This window comes from Ursus maritimus, unplaced genomic scaffold, assembly GCF_017311325.1.
Source record: "Ursus maritimus isolate PB19 unplaced genomic scaffold, ASM1731132v1 scaffold_3, whole genome shotgun sequence".
Lineage (NCBI taxonomy): Eukaryota > Metazoa > Chordata > Mammalia > Carnivora > Ursidae > Ursus > Ursus maritimus.
The window spans coordinates 101,978,241-101,995,686 of record NW_024425563.1 but is presented as its reverse complement, the minus strand read 5'-3'; positions in this window follow the sequence as shown (position 1 = coordinate 101,995,686).

Below are 17,446 nucleotides of genomic sequence, written 5' to 3'. Positions count from 1 at the left end.
ACGTCTTTATAGTTAGTTGCAATTTTAGAAGCGTATGTAAATCACTTTCACTCACTACTCTCAAATCACAGATAATAGAACGCAAGGATGCATCACAACAAACATTTAAGTGACGTCCCAGTGCTGACCATTCCAACCACACTAGAAATAGGTAAATGTCTGTGCTGAGGAATATGAGAAAATATATTGTTGCTGCCAATTTAAAAATGAAACGAGGCTGTCATGAAAAAAGAATAAGGCATTCCTGTCTTAGTATACAAACTATCTTAAACACATCAGCCTCATCCATAACTGTTATTAAACAATACTTACACAAAATAGATGCTTTAAGAAAAATCTTCGTAAGCTAGAGGTGGAAATGAGCTCAGTTTCAAGGCAACCAATGCTGCATCTAACACTTTCTGTATACTCTCAGAAATTTGAAATAGAAGTCAAACACAGAGGAGTTTAACTATCTTTATGATTCCCCAAAGTTTGGTGCTGTGAAAAGGGTAGTTAGAAATTAGAATACCCAAAGCTCCATCAAGCTTAGACAATGAACTCAGGCATTTACATATAGAAACTAATCAATGAATCTTCATCCTTTTCTTCTATGGCTTTCTTTCCTCCTCCTTTCTTTTCTTCTTATTTACTTGCAAGCATTGCATTTCTATTCCAGGCAAGAGTCTACGGTACTTTAGGAATACAGAGATACAATTCATGGGGGCTTATGAAATGTACCACTAACATATACCCAAAGATCTATGATAAGGGGTGCCGGGGAGGCTCAGTCAGATCCCGAAGTCCAGGATGGACCCCGCATCAGGCTCCCTGCTCAGTCTTGGAGTCTGCTTCTCTCTCTGCCCCTCCTCCTGCTCATGCTCTTTCTCTCAAATAGGAAGAAAGAAAGAAAGAAAGAAAGAAAGAAAGAAAGAAAGAAAGAAAGAAAGAAAGGGAGAGAAAGAAAGAAAGAAAGAGAGAGAAAGAAAGAGAGAGAGAAAGAAAGAAAGAAAAGAAAGAAAAGAAAGAAAGAAAAGAAAGAAAGAAAAAGAAAGAAAGAATATTTTTTAAAAAATCATCAAAGATCTATGATTCATATTTTCAAAGCTTTGAATTTGAGATGCAGACAGAATGAAATCTTACAGCAAAGGAATTCCTAACTATGCATGGTATAGAAATACATATGATGTTGTGCTTTAAGGGCTCATCATTTATATTATAGTTTTCTTTGCATAGTTATCATCATTGCACAATTTTTAGTAGTTTAAAGTTTTAATATATATTTTGCATCTTGGTCTGTGAAGATTTAGCTGTTGTTTGACTTGATTTTTAATTGAAGACACTGACCTCATGACACAATTATTAACAATGACACATGATTCTCAAGACATACAAATACTAGTAGAGTGATTGTTACAATCCTATCAAGAACTTTGACCTTAATCAAGCTGAGTCAGTTTGTAGAGTATGTTGATTTTTTTGAAAGACAATAAACTGTGTTGACATATTTTAAAACACCTCAGTCATCCTTATTTTTTGAATTAACAGATTTTATTTTTTAGAAAAATTTTAGGTTTTCAGGAAATGGGGCAGACAGTACAGAGAACTAAGATATACTTTCTCTTGCCCCCATTCAGTTTTCCCTATAACTAACATCTTTAATTAGTGTAACATTTGTAACGATTGGTGAATTCATGTTGGTACATTATTAGTAACTGAAGTCTGTAGCTTACACCAGCAACTACTCTTCCTGCTGTACAGTTCTATAGGCTTTGACAAATGCACTGTTACGATATCATACACAACAGTTTCCCTGCTCTAAATTCCCCTGCACTCCACCCGTCCATCTTTCCGTCCTCCCCATATGTCTCTGACAACCACTGATCTTTTACTTTCTCCATTGTTCTGCTTTTCCAGAATGTCCTATAGTTGGAATCATATAGTATGGAGCTTTTCTTTCACTTAGCAATATATACAGACACATTTAAAGTTCTTCTATACCTTTCATGGTTTGATTACTAATTTCTTTTCCTCATTGAATTATAGTCCATTGCACAGATGTACCACAGTTATTCACGCATGCCGTTTTGGAAGAACACCTTGGTCACCTCCAGTTTTTGGTGATTATGGATAAAGCTGCTGTGAACATTTATGTGCAGGTTTTTGTGTAGACAGAAGTTTTCAACTCATTTGGCCAAATACTTAGGAATTTAATTGCCGAATTATAGGGAAGCAGTATATTTAGCTATGTAAGAAACTGTCAAACTGTCTTCCAAAATGGCTGTACAGTTTTGAATTCCCACCAGCAGCGAATGAGAGTATCTGTTGCTCCATATCCTTACTAACATTCAGTGGTGTCTGTGTTTTAAATATAAGCTGTTCTAATAGGTGTGTAGCAGTATTTCATTATCTCAATTCAGAATTCCCCTAAGACATGATGTTGAGCAACTTTTCATATACTTAGCTGCCATTAGTGTGCATATATATATATATGTATATGTGTATATATATATATGTGTGTATATATATATGTATATGTATATATATATTCTGGGAGGTGTCCACTCAGATCCTTTGTGCATATTTAATTTTTTTTCTTATTATTAAATTTCAATAATTCTTTTTATATTTTGGATATAAGCTCTTTGTCAGATATGCATTTGATAAATATTTTCTTCTGTTCTGTGGCTTATATTTATATTCTTTTGTAACTATTTTTCATGGAAGTTTTTAATTTTAGTAAACTTTATCGATTTTTTCTTTCAGTCTGCAGCTGGTGTTGTATCTAAAACTCCTCAACAAATCTATGGCCATCTAGATTTTCTTTTATTTTTTCTTCTAGGAGTTTTATAGTTTTGTGTTTTACATTTAGGTTTTATATGTAGATGCATTTTGAGTTAATTTGGGGGGGGGAGATATAAGATCAGCACATGTATCCATTGTTTTTCGGGTGGATACCCAGTTGTTCCAGTACCATTTATTGAAAAAACTCTCTTTTCTTCATTGAATAGCCTTTGCTCCCCTGTGAAAAATCATTGACTATATTTGTGTGGGTCTATTCTTGGGCTCTCAATTCTGCTCCATTGATCTATTTTGCCAATACGACACTGTTTTGACTATTGTAGCTTTATAATAAGTCTTGAAGTTAGGTAGTGTCAGTCCTACAACTTTGCTCTTCTTCAGTATTGTGTTGACTTGAGTCATCCTTCTTATCACTGTGTTGTGCTTCCTGTATGCCAATTAACTACTGTATCAGAAAATGAGCCTCATGTTGATGACACAGAATTAGAGATCTGGGCTATTCTATACTGACCTTGTAATCAAAAGTAACAATAGGAGGAAATACTTATTGTTCACCTGCTAAGTGTCGTCAGGACCTGGACAAATCTCTTCGGAACCCTGTGTAAGAACAGGTGGAAGGGGACTGTCTGTGACGTGTTCATTGTCAGACAGGTACTTAATAGTTTGGCAGTATGGATATGTATAGGTTCTTTCACACTTTGGGATCTGTCATAAGCTCAGACTTTGAGCAAAAAACAGTTATTCTGAACAAATGGTTTCAAAATTTCTATTATTTATTCCAGCAATAAAAAAGGACAGAGAGTAGTGATATTTGAACTAAGGTTGAACAGATAATTTGGGTGAGAAAAGAATTATTTTCACAACAAATTTAACAGAAAGGCTTAAAAAAAGTCTTAAAAGTTTTTTGGGAAAAGGCAGTTAACCAACCCAGAAATAAAATTCAGTCTGGCTTCAGACATTTTCTCCATAATATTAAATGCCAAGAATCACCCAGGAAATATTATGTCTACAGGTTTTGAATTAATGGAAAGAGTATTTAATGTCTATATTCTTTCCATGTTTATATTTTCAAATGTATTTCATAGTAGCTTTATAAAAATGTTCTCTTATAATTTGTTTCCTCTATATCACTTATTATACATATTTATATACACACACAAATATATATTCTTTTGTCTAAGTCTAATAACTGTTTATCTCTGTAGCCAACTTTCTAACTGTAGAGTTAATGTCTTCTTTTCATATTTGTGATGTTCTTAAATATTAAGGATATTGTCTGTTTCTTTTTGCCTGTTCAAGATGTTACCTTTTGAAAATTACCTTTCTTACAGAAATTTTATATTTCTCTATATTTTATCTGTTAACTTCCTTTATAGTCACTTATTTCTAATGCTTTATGCTTTTAGGTTTTTTCACAAATTTTTTCATTTGTCTTTTTTTTCCATTTAATTGTCAGATCCACCTAGCATACTCATGAATTCATGTGAACAGTGACTATGCAACCCCCTATTCATCAAATCATAATTACTGATTGAATAATTCCACTTTCCCAGTTGCTTTTTCATATCACCTTTATCATGTATTATTTTTTATATACCCTTGAATATTTCTAAAACATTCAATGTATTCCATTCATTTTCCTGTCAATATTTAAGCCCAAACCACATTATTTTAATTATCATACTTTCATTATCTGGGAGGGTAACTGCATTCATTACTCTTAAAAAAATTTTCCCTGGCTATCTTCCCTCACTTCTTTTTCAAGATCAAGTTTAAAGTAATTTGGCAAAATTCCAAAAAAAGAAAAATCCTAGCTAGAATGTTTGGAAATGTGTGGTTTGGGGAAGGATTGTCATCTTTATAAATACTTTTTCTAGAATATGGTATGGTTTCCAATGATTCATTTCCTTTTGTGTCCTCAATATTTTTTGTTTGTTTTCTTCACTTAGGTCTGACATCTTTCTTCATACTGCTATTCTTATTTAATCTGTGTGTGCTGTCAGTGTGAATGCATTTCTTTTTTTCATTATGCTTTTCTAACTGGCATGAGGAAAATGTTGTTTTTATGTGTTAATATTTATCTTTTGTCATATCATATTCAATTTCTAGCCTTAATATATGCCAGTTTACCCTCTTGTGCTTTTCAGTAGATAATTATTTAACTTGAAGTTATGATGATGATTTTCTTTTCAGTTTTTTTCCTTATTTTTGCATTTTACACTGGCTCTGCTAGATCATCAAATCTCTGTTATCAAACAACAAATATCTAACAACAATAACAGGAACCTGGTGATGCTGCCTAGCTTGATGAAAGTATTTACAATGTTTAAATTCTAATAATATGTTTGATGTTGGTTTAAGATAGATTTTATTCATTTTATCGATCAAATTTCAAAATTTAAATTCAAGTTTACAAAGAGTTTTCTTTAAAAAGATTTCATTTATTTATTTGAGAGAGAGAGAGAGTGCGAGCATGAGCAGGGGGAGGGACAGAGGGAGAGGGAGAAGCAGACTCCCTGATGAGCAAGGAGCCTGATGCGGGACTCGATCCCAAGACCCTGAGATCGTGACCTGAGCTGAAGGCAGATGCTTCACTGACTGAACCACCCAGGCGTCCCTACAAAGAGTTTTTTAAAAGAATTTTGAACGTCATTGAGTATCATTTTTCATCCACAGAGGTGACCATTACTTTCATGGCCATATTACAATCTCAGAGTATCCTAGGTCGTCTTAGTGCAGTTGCCTGGGCTCCGTGACTGGGGCTTCCTTGAACAAAGGCTGTCTGGTGCTGCCACTCTGCTGAGTGTTCCTCTTGTTTGTAGTAAAAACCAGTGCTGAGCCCCTGACAAAGTGTCATTCCCAGGAAGACCTGGTAGGTCGTAGGGTGATTATGCTGGATTCTTTCCATCATGAAAGGGATGACCATTTGTTACGTCAGGAACACACAAGAATTCTGTATGTGAATTTCCTTCCCTTAGGTAATGCTTTTGCCAATGCTATCATCCCAATGTTGCCTCTGATCAAGGAATCGTACCCTGCAGGAGTGTACCAAAGGATGCATGTCCACAGAACCTGCTGGTGTTCCCACGTACCCCATCACCCAGAAGCAGCTGGCCCAATAAAACAAAGATATGGCCCACTGAGACTCAGTTGTGTCCCAGCTGGTATCCACACAGAAAGAGAATATATGATTTGAATCAGCATGTGATATGTGGTGCTGATTTTTTTAAAGTCAGCATACAAGCGTCCAGAAAACAAGACTGGAAGTGGGAGTGGTTTCTCTTACTATTAAACATAGTTACCCAGTCACAGAAGTTTTGATTTCTGTCCTTTTCAAATTTTCTCTTTTGGAGATTTTGGTTCTCAAGGGAGGTAAGCCTCCATCAGCATACCTGTGACTCCATTGAATTGGAAGTTGAGATTGCCGCTTGCCATTCTGAGCTTTTCATGCCACTGAACTCACTGTAGATTATCAAACATGTGTTTTATATTCTTTTGTGTGTTTTTTAAAAAGATTTTAATTTTTGTGAGAGAGAGGGAGAGAGAGAAGGAGCATGAGTGGGGGGAGGGGCAGAAAGAGAAAAAGACTTCCCACTGAGCCTGGAACCCGATGAGGGGCTCCATACCAGCACCCTGAGATCATGACCCGAGCCAAAGGTAGAACTGGTTAAGTAACCGACTGAGCCACCCAGGCACCCTTTTATATTCTTTTGTAACTTTTAGTGTCTTGTCTTTTGTTTTATCTTAACATTTTTTTAAAAAGATTTTATTTATTTATTTGACAGAGATAGAGACAGCCAGCGAGAGAGGGAACACAAGCAGGGGGAGTGGGAGAGGAAGAAGCAGGCCCATAGTGGAGGAGCCTGATGTGGGGCTCGATCCCACAATGCTGAGATCACGCCCTGAGCCAAAGGTAGACGCTTAACCGCTGTGCCACCCAGGTGCCCCCTATCTTAACATTTTTATTTTCTTCCATTGTTTTCTGAGTTCATCACCCAGAATTTTTCCTATTTTATCACTAAATTGTTCAAACAACTTTCCCTTATATCTTCTCTTTAAGGTTTTTCTAATACATCATTCATTATTTTTATGTTTATCTTTATTATTTCTGCTTATCCTGTGGTTTATTTTTTTTAAGATTTTATTTTTTATTTGACAGAGACAGAGAGAGAGAGCACAAGCAAGGGGAGCAGCAGGCAGAGGGAGAAGAAGACTGCCTGCTGAGCAGGGAGCCCAACGCAGGACTCAATCCCAGGACCCTGGGATCATGACCTGAGCGGAAGGAAGATGCTTAACCACTTAACAGACTGAGGCACCTAGGAGCCCCCCTGTGGTTCATTTAAATAATAATTTTCACCTTCTTGGGTTGAGAATACAATTTATACAGTTTTGTCTTGTTTTATAATAAAACATTTAAGAACATCCACTTTTCTCAAATTCAGATTTATGTTTACAAAACATTGATCTTGTTATTTCTTTCTTTTATTTTTTGTAAGATTGAATGTTTTCATCTCAATTGGCTATTTATATTTCTTTTCTTGAAAAATGTTGATTATTTGTCCCCCATTTTGAAAAACCGAGATGCTTTTCTTTTGCTTACTGATTTATTTGTAGAATAAATGTGGAAGGATATCGATTTAGGTGTGTCATATATATTGAAGTGCTTTATCCCTTGGTTCTTCTTTTGATTTGAATTTTTGCCTAAATAAAGTTTAAATTTTATATTGCCATTTAATTTACTCTTTCCTAAGTTTATTTTGCTTGAATTTTTCCCCAGTTTATCAATTATTCCACGATTGCTGATAGAATCGTTCTTTTACCAGTGATTTGGAATGCCGTTTTTATCACATGCCTTCTAATATACATATTTATGTACAAATATGTATATATACAATTTTGATTGCCAAGGATCTGCTGTTGAATATTTCAAGTTAAGTTTTGCATGCCTTCTAGATATCTTTTAAAAAGGGAATTTCTGTTTGCAAAATCATCCGTAAGTTGAATTTAAGCTTTTTCCTTTGTGGAGGACTAATTCTTCATGACTAATTCTTCATGTGGGTTGATTGAGGAGTGATGCTTATGGCAGGGATATGGAAACTGAGAGTGTGACATTTTTATGTAATTATTGTACGTTGGGGGCGTTCTCATACACTTTCTTACTGCTACATCATGGTGGACTGTTGTGGAATGCTGGACTTTATGGGGAACACTAAGTCCTGACAGGTGGCATAATCACCTGGTATCCCATTTTTATTTAATCTCTACCAGGGGACAGTGGTAAATGGTTTCTTAAAAGCTGATGAATAACCTGCCACAGTAAGCATGGCTTTCCTACAAAAATCAAGTGATGTTCGTAGTGATTCTCCTACCAAGATTTTTAGCAGATCCCATATATATTAACAGGATACTTGGAACACAGTTGGACCTGTGGAGCTATAAGGGTCAATGGGCAGAGCTATTTCCATCATGGCCTGGACCAGATAAAAAGCCTTCTTTTCCTCTGTGGGCACTCAAACCTGGCAAACTTTCTCGTGACTCAATAAATCAGAGCCGCACAATGGACTGTAGTGTGTGTGTTTCCAAAATCCAAACAGGTCCAAGAAACATGGGATTTTTTTTAGTATTATGAAGGATAAGGTGTGACATATTTCTCCATTTTAGAAGAAATCTTCTGGCATGCTTCAGACACTGATTCAATTTTACTTATTCTTGAACTTTCTATAAACAGAATCCTACCATAAATATCCTTTGTCTTTAATCAATCAAGTTTCAATTATAGCTTTAAAATTCATCCATAATGTTATAAATAGCCCTCACTGAATTATTTTCTTTGCTCCAGTATATTATTTTATGAACATAGTATATGTTTATATATTTTACTATTAATGGTTATTGGTGTTCTTCCCAATTATGAATCATTAAAACACTTCTAAGAACATACTTATATAATACATAAATGCGGGATAACGGGCTTCATTGTCTTGGTCCTCATTCCTGAGTATAAAGGAAAAATAGTCCATGTGTCATAACTCAGTGCAGTATTTGCTACAACAGTTTTGAAAATACCCATTACCAGGGTGAGGAAAGACGTTTCAAGTTTCCAAGAGGTTTTAATCATGACCGGATGTTGAATTTCATCAAATGCCATTGTTTCACCTACGGAGATCTGTGCATACTTGTTTATCCTGTTAATGTTGTAGCAGGAACTGTTGTGATCCATGTCCAACGTGCCTCAGCACTTCCAAATGTTCAAGCAAATTTCCCATTGCTGACATCTGCAGTTCTTTTCCTAAAGATTGTCTTGGAAGCTGCAAAAGTCTGTTCTGCTCATGCACAAGGCAGGCTTGAGTGCCTGGAAATGAACCCTCTTCCCTTCCTCCCCACAGGGCCAGCCATCGCAGCCAATGACTGCATGTGTTGGTATTTAAATACTCCAGCTTCTCCTCTGGATGGAGATCACTCAGGTGTGTGTTTTATACCAGGTGCTTAGTTTCCACGTGGGATTGAACTCCAGTTGCCTGCAATGGTAGCTGGCTTGACAACACATTCATCTTCTGTCTTCTTTCCTTCTCTTTGATTCATGGTTCTTGAACCTCACAAATAAATCAGTTATACTCAGATCCTGTCTCAGTGTCTGCTTCTGGAAACTATATGACCATTGAGAATCTCATCTTTGGTTTTTCCAACTGTGTATTCCTGAAATAAACCATGTTTATTCTATGTGATGTATTTTATGTTGCTGGATTTGTTTGGTTATTCTGTGTTTGATTTTTACACTTATATTCATGAGTTAGATTACCTGTAACTGCCCTTTCTCCCACTGTTACTGTGAAGTTTGTTAGTAAGGCAATGCTAATCTCATCAAAGGAGCTGGAGAACGTGCAATCCTTTTCTTTTCTTTTTTTTTAATGTTTTTTTATTATATTATGTTAGTCACCATACAGTACATCCCCGGTTTCCGATGTAAAGCTCGATGATTCATTAGTTGCGTATAACACCCAGTGCACCATGCAATACGTGCCCTCCTCACTACCCATCACCAGCCCATCCCATTCCCCCACTCCCCTCCCCTCTGAAGTCCTCAGTTTGTTTCTCATAGTCCATAGTCTCCCATGCTTCACTCCCCCTTCTGATTACCCCTCTTTCTTTATCCCTTTCTTCCCCTACTGATCTTCCTAGTTCTTATGTTCCATAGATGAGAGAAATCATATGGTAATTGTCTTTCTCTGCTTGACTTATTTCACTTAGCATTATCTCCTCCAGTGCCGTCCATGTTGCAGCAAATGTTGAGAACTCGTTCTTTCTGATAGCTGAGTAATATTCCATTGTATATATGGACCACAACTTCTTAACCCAGTCATCTGTTGAAGGGCATCTCGGTTCCTTCCACGATTTAGCTATTGTGGATAATGCTGCTATGAACATTGGGGTGCATATGGCCCTTCTCTTCACTACGTCTGTATCTTTGGGGTAAATACCCAGTAGTGCAATGGCTGGGTCATAGGGTAGCTCAATTTTTCACTTTTTAAGGGACCTCCACACTGTTTTCCAGAGGGGCTGCACCAACCCAACCTCGTGCAATTCTTTTCTATTCACTGGAGTACTTTGTGAAAAACTGGCATTCTATTTCCTTGAACGGTTAAAGGGTACACTTGAAGCCATTATAGTCCTATATTTTTTAGAATTTATCTTTCATCCTGTAGAGTGTACACATATTAGTAAGGGCACCACAGCCCTATTTTTTCCCCACCTCCAGATCTTATCAATATAATGTCATCAATATGAAAGATCAATAGGACGTCTAAGGGGCTGGTGAAGAAAACTAAATGGTGGCTCAGACCAGGAGAGTCAATGTAACTCTGAGGCAAGATGGTAGAGGGGTACTTTCATTTCTGCTAGGTAAAACAAAACAATCCTTTTATTTATTTAAATAAATATATTTGCTTCAATAAAGCAGAAAATTACCAAATTACTAACTATAGGATAGGTGCTAAGAACTCTGCTAATTTGCTTCAGTAAGTACCCATATTTGAACCAGCAGCTACAATTGCACTCAGCACCTAATTATGCCTGTGCTAACCTGGGCTCAAGACTCAAGCTGTCTTTTGCACTACCAAAGAAAGAGGTAAATGCTTTATCCATGACTTTTATAGTGTCACTTATTTCTGCCACTGAAGTTTCTTATTGACTATTTTGGTAAAGAGGAGAAATTCCAGGGTCCTTCAGAAACATAGCCATTAGTTAATTGGACAGAAAAACAACGTAGAGTCTTTCTTCCATTGTTCAAATTAGACATTTCAGCTGTGGGTTTAGGAGCTGGGGAAATAACTGCAGGTGGGTATAGTGGTCTCCATGGCCAACAAGAGATTACAGTAAATATTCTATGAATTGTCTGCCCTTTATACCTTCCACTAGATACGCCAGGGCCCCCATTATATAGTATTAATTCTGAGTCATTGCCCAGTAACACACCAGGTCTGAATATATCTCTTTCTTCGATGCATACTTACTCTCTAAATGTCTCAGTTCCTTTGGGAGGTGTTGAGAGTAATCTTCCCAGGATTCACATGAAGTATTATTGTTGGGACCAGTGATCTATTTAATGAATCTGACTCTGGCGATGGGTTTGCATGAGGAGCACAACGTTAGTGTGGTGGTTCAAAACTGTTTCTGAGAAAAGGGGGATCACATAAATCATGAGTGTCTTCAAGAAGGCTGCTCTTCTATTTCCTCTGATTCCACAATCAACTATTCAAACTTAGGTCAGACATTCTGATTACCTTTCTGAGGTTGCTTTTTTTTTTCTTTTTTTCTTTCCTCTTCTCTCCTTTCTTTTTTCTTTTCTTTTTTAGAGAAAGATCAGGGGAGGAGCAGAGGGAGAAAGAATCTTAAGCAGGCTCCATGACCAGCACAGAGCCCAAGGCGTGGCTCAATCTCACGACCCTAAGATCATGACATGAGTCAAAATCAAGAGTTGGACACCTACTGAGACACCCAGGCGTTCCCTGGGGTTGCTTCTTATTACTGTCACCATGGATGGCTTTCCTTTAGTGATTTTAGTGATTTCCTCTACCCTAATGTCTTCTACCACTTCTCTGGTATCTGGGGGCAGCCATGGAAGTAGACTTCAAGCATACTGGCATGCTGTCTTTCCAATGTAGTTCTCAAAGCTTTGAAGAAGGAAATGTCTTCCAGAGGACCTCATCAGTTATAACTAGGGGCTAAATCTATCTCAAACACAGGAAGGGGTTCAGATGATAACAAGCCAGAAAAAAGAAAATGATAACAAAGTTAAAACAGAACACAAAGACCATACACATGTAACCCTATTACTCCCTTACCCCCAATATGAGTCATGTCACTTTAGTACAGGAGAAAGAATGCGTTTTTTTTCCTTGGGTCATCTCTGACTTCCTGGTTTTTAAAAATATAATAACGGTTTAGAACTCAGTTAAATTACCATTTTGTATCATATACCGCCATTTAGTTATGCTTGCCATTTGTACTAAATTTTGGAATAAAATGTACCTGCGGGTTTTTTTTTTTCAGATTTTGGGTTATAAAATCAATTTAATGTTCTGTGACAAGTGTTAACGAAAGAGAAAGAAACAGAATAAAATAGAAAATATCAGAATGTATTTCACTGTGTGCACACAATAAGGATAAATACTATTAGGTGAAACTTGGTTTTTTTTCATATAGACAGTAAAATACAATAAAATAGTCACTGACTCTTTAGATCCAACACAATTGCAGAGCTCATGTAGTAGACAGTTTATATTACGGCTATTTATTTTTAACATTATATTTGATTCTTAGTTGGAACACATAGGAGGTAGGCATAGCCTTAAGAAGAGGAGAGGTATAGAATTTTTCTATGAGCCTTGCCTACCTCAGAATGATTTTATTTCCTTAACAATGAAAATGTAACTTAATTAAGTGTAAAATTATTTTGTCACAATATTTTTCCCACTCTACTCTTTAATCCATTGTCTTCTGGGATTTGTATTGTGGAGGACTCGATGATCCTATTTTTTTTTTTTGGATCACTTTTCTTTCTATGTACATGTAGAGATTTTTCCCTCCCTTTATCTTTTTAATGACAACATTCTACCAAGTGTCTAGGAATCTCTTTCATTTCAACCTGTCTGTACTTTCAATTCATATACACATGTTTTTGTTTCAAATTACATTTGTAATTAACTATTTCAGCACTACACTAAAAGCAGTCCTGATTATCTGTCAATTTTTTTTCTTTTCCTCCTCAAAATTATCAATTGTAAATTAGCATTAAAATGTTAAATCCCTTCATGCTTAACATATCCCTGAGCTCCTGTACAAAAGTATTACTTGACTATTTGATAGACTCAATTTTGTTCCCAAAGGAGCCTTGCTTACAAGTAAAACTATACACAATAAGAAGTCAGGTCCAGAGATAGCCCATGTCTGGATCTCAGAATCACAGCTCACCTTGGAGTTTTCACAAGCTGTTCCGTTCCTCTGTCCTTGCTTCATTTCTCTGGCTCTCGTTTGCCTGATCTCATCTCTGGCCACTCTTCCCTCGCTGTACCCTTGCCTCTTTCTAGTGCATGAGCCAGCCTAGACGGACCTCCCTTTGGGAATTTTGTGCAAGTTGTTTCCTCTCCCTGGAAACCTCTCCCAGATCCTCCTTGACAAGCTTCTTGTCCTTCAAGCTTAAATGCCACCTCCTCTGAGCAGCCTCCCCTGATCACTTCTAGTCATGCTCCTTTATGTCGTCCTACTGGGTTTTCTTCTTAGAATTTATCACTATCTTATATTCCCTTGTTTTTGGATGTTTCCTGTCTGTCTTTCCCGAAGTACAGGAAAGGGCTTTATCTATTCCATCACTGGAATGATGAAGTTTATAACACTTTCTGAATGACAGACTGCTCCCCTAATTAATGAGCAGTTCTAAAATTAAAATTATTTGGGGGCACCTGGCTGGTTCAGTCAGAAGAGCTTGTGATTCTTGAGCTCAGCGTTATGAGTTTGAGTAACACATGGGGTGTAGAGATTACTTAAATAAATTTTTAAAAACTTTAAAATTAAAATTACTTGGGCTTCATATTTGAAATTATGTGCACATGTATTTTGTTGCTTCCAAGTTTTAACTCTAAGACACAATCGTCACAGTTTACGTATTATCTCAGATTACATTTACCTTTTGCAATTATTTTTTCCTTACAGGAACTACTACTAAGTTATATTTAATATTTTCTCCTTTATATAAGATCAAAACCAAGACTGATTATTTGAATGGTATCTGTGTACATCTTGTAAAATTATATTTTAAGTTCTTAGCTTTGGCTCTAAGAATTCAACAAACATCACACCGTATCTGTTATTTCATGTTGTATATGACAAATTTAAAGGAATCTTTTTTCTGGATTTAAAAATATGCTTTCTTTTATGTGTATAGGTAGATACGTATACATATGCATACACACACACACACAAACACACACACATGCGCACACTATTTCCCTAAACATGTCATGCTTCTAAGAACTTTAAGGTACATTAGTTCAAAATAATAATCAGATCCTTATGGGTGCTCAAAAACATCTAAGCATTCTTCCTTTGGGCCAGCAAAACATAACCAAATCCCTTTCAGAATCAATAAATGGAAGGAACCATCTCCCTAAAACAAACATGCATATAGCACCTCATACCTGTCAGAATGGCTAAAACCAACACCACAAGAAACAACAGGTGTTGGCCAGGATGTGGAGAAAAAGGAACCCTTGTACACTGTTGTGGGAATGCAAACTGGTGCAGCCAATCTGGAGAACAGTATGGAGGTTCCTCAAAAATTTAAAAATTGAAATACCCACTGATTCAGCAATTGTACTACCAGGTATTTATCCAAATACAAAAACACTAATTCAAAGGGATACATACATCCCTATGTTTATAGCAGCATTATCTACAATAGCCAAATTATGGAAACAGCCAATGTTCATCAACTGATGACTGGATAAAGAAGATGATATCAAGAAGATGATATATATATATGATATATGCTATATATATGATATATGATATATATATAGATAAAGAAGATGATATATATGGATAAAGAAGACATGTGTATATATATATAATGGCATATTACTCAGCCATAAAAAAAAGAATGAAATTCTGTCATTTGCAATGACATGGACAGAACTAGAGAGTATCATGCTAAGCAAATTAGTAAGTCAGAGAAAGACAAATACCATATGATTTTACTCATATGTGGAATTTAAACAACAAAACAAATGAGCATCAGGAAAAAAGAGAAAGTGGTAAGCCAAGAAACAGACTCTTAACGAGAGAGAACAAACTGATGGTCACCAGAGGGGAGATGGGATTAAGGAGGGCACTTGTGATGAGGACAGAGTGATGTACGGAAGTGTTGAATCACTAAATTCTATACCTGAAACTAATATTACACTGTATGTTAACTAACTGGAATTTAAATAAAAACTTTAAAAAATACACATATGCAAAAATATGCATATAATTTTAGTGGGTTCATAGACTCCACCAAGCTTGTTTACAAACTCAGATTAAGAGCTCCTGCTTTAGGGCACCAAGGTGGCTCAGTCGGTTAAGCGACTGCCTTTGGCTCAGGTCATGATCCCAGGGTCCTGGGATGGAGACCCGTGTCGGACTCCCTGCTTCTCCCTCTGCCTGCTGTCCTCCCCCCCGCCCCCCCCCCACGCCCTTCTCCTTTGTAAAAAAAAAAAAAAAAAAAAAAAAGAGCTCCTGCTTTAGATGATTTTTGTTACCTTATTTTATCCTCAAGTGTTTTCATTTGCATTGTTTCATTTGTAAGGAACTTGTAAGTCTTTAAGAAAGAACTAAAGAATCTGTTTGAATTTAGGTAAGCAATTTCAACTTTTTATGACTTCCTCTTCTGAAAAACATTTCATCACCTTAGAAATCAAGGTTGAGAAAATCATATAACTTATTTTTCAATCTTTGTTTCTAGAGTCATGGTTACCTATGAGTAGTCGTCCCAAGGTGAACACGACTAGACAGATCCTTTAATTATTTTAAAGCTTCTGTCCAGTATATAAGGTTACACATGAACTTTTCGAGTTTGGAAATAGATAGATAGTGGGCCATGTTCTTTCTCACAGAGGCCAGTGAGTCAGACTCTCGGTATCCCATGGACAAAGAAGACTTCATTATTTTGGACACTGACACAATGAATCTAGCGAGAATTCTTCCCAAGCCAGCATATATCCTTTATTACGAGCGAGCATGGTAAACATCATTGATACAGATACACGTCTGTCTTGCTTTAGAGTTGACCAATCTCATGACCTGAACTTTGGGTAAAAGTAAATTACATGGTGGATTTTCCCAGCCTGACTGAATTTGAATCAGTACACTAATTTACGCTTGAATGTATGTGATCTTTAGAGGCCAGATAGACTTAGTAAATGTTTATCTTACCATTAATTTATTCATTTTAAGTATTAAATTTTGAAAGAAAATAAATTTCTAGGTTAATAAAATAGCACAATTAAGTCCTTTATTTATTTTTCTCATTAGACTGAAATAATAAACCAAATGGACAAAAAGAAGTCAATAAAAGTTTTAGCCTGAAACATTCTCAAAGAGAATGTTAAGATATTATGAAAATATGCACATTGCTTGTAATTGAAGAGCAGAAAATTGATGCATTTACCTTTGAAAAGCAGAGGTATTCATTGCCTGCAAGCTTCAGTTTAGGACCTTAGCCTATGAGCTGCTGGTCCTACAAAGATGATCTTCTGGTTTTGTCATGAAAGCAAATGGAAGGATCTCTCTGTAAGGAAAACTGAGGTCATTTCTATCTCAATCTGTATCTATTCCATAGTGTATATGGAACACATTAATAGTTCTGCTTATCATTCTTTGCCAGAGTAGAAAACAGTTTCCAAATAAAATAATCTGAATTATCATAAAGCCAAAAATAAGAATGAAATATTTAAAATTATAATTCACTTAACCAGTGAAAACTTGAACACATTATCTTCTTTAGTTGGGGATTTGCACTCATCTTTTGCATATTATATTTAGCCAACAACCAAATTTTAATTTTTAATTAGGAGACATTAAAATATAATTAGCAGCAAATAACAGAGTGACAAAGCTACAAAAATCCATAAAGGTCAAAGGAAGCAGCATTTTTAGCCACAGCAAGAAGTGTTCTTCCATGAATTTAGGTGATCATGGTGACCACTTCACCTTCTCCACATTCACCTCCAAGGCAAATTTTCTAGAAGCAACATTGCTTTTTGAAAATCATAATGATGGTAATAATATAGGGACAGCTGTCAAAACCAGAGAGTATACATTCTTCAGAGTCAAGAGACCCTCAAACCTCAGTAAACACCATATATAAAGGAACAGAGCAAATTTCAACACAGCATACACACAACAAAATTAATTCATTTATCAGAGACCGATACAATTTTGAAAATGCATTTTCCAGAAGGAAGCAGAGGGCAACAGAGACCGTCTGCAGCTGTCAAACCTGTGGAAGTGAAACAAGGCATTACAAAATTCACACAATATATGAATTATAAGTGAAAAACAAATGCTTCATCTAAAAAAAGTTGGTTGGTGGCCCAACATATAGATGTCTCTATGTATATATTTATATATT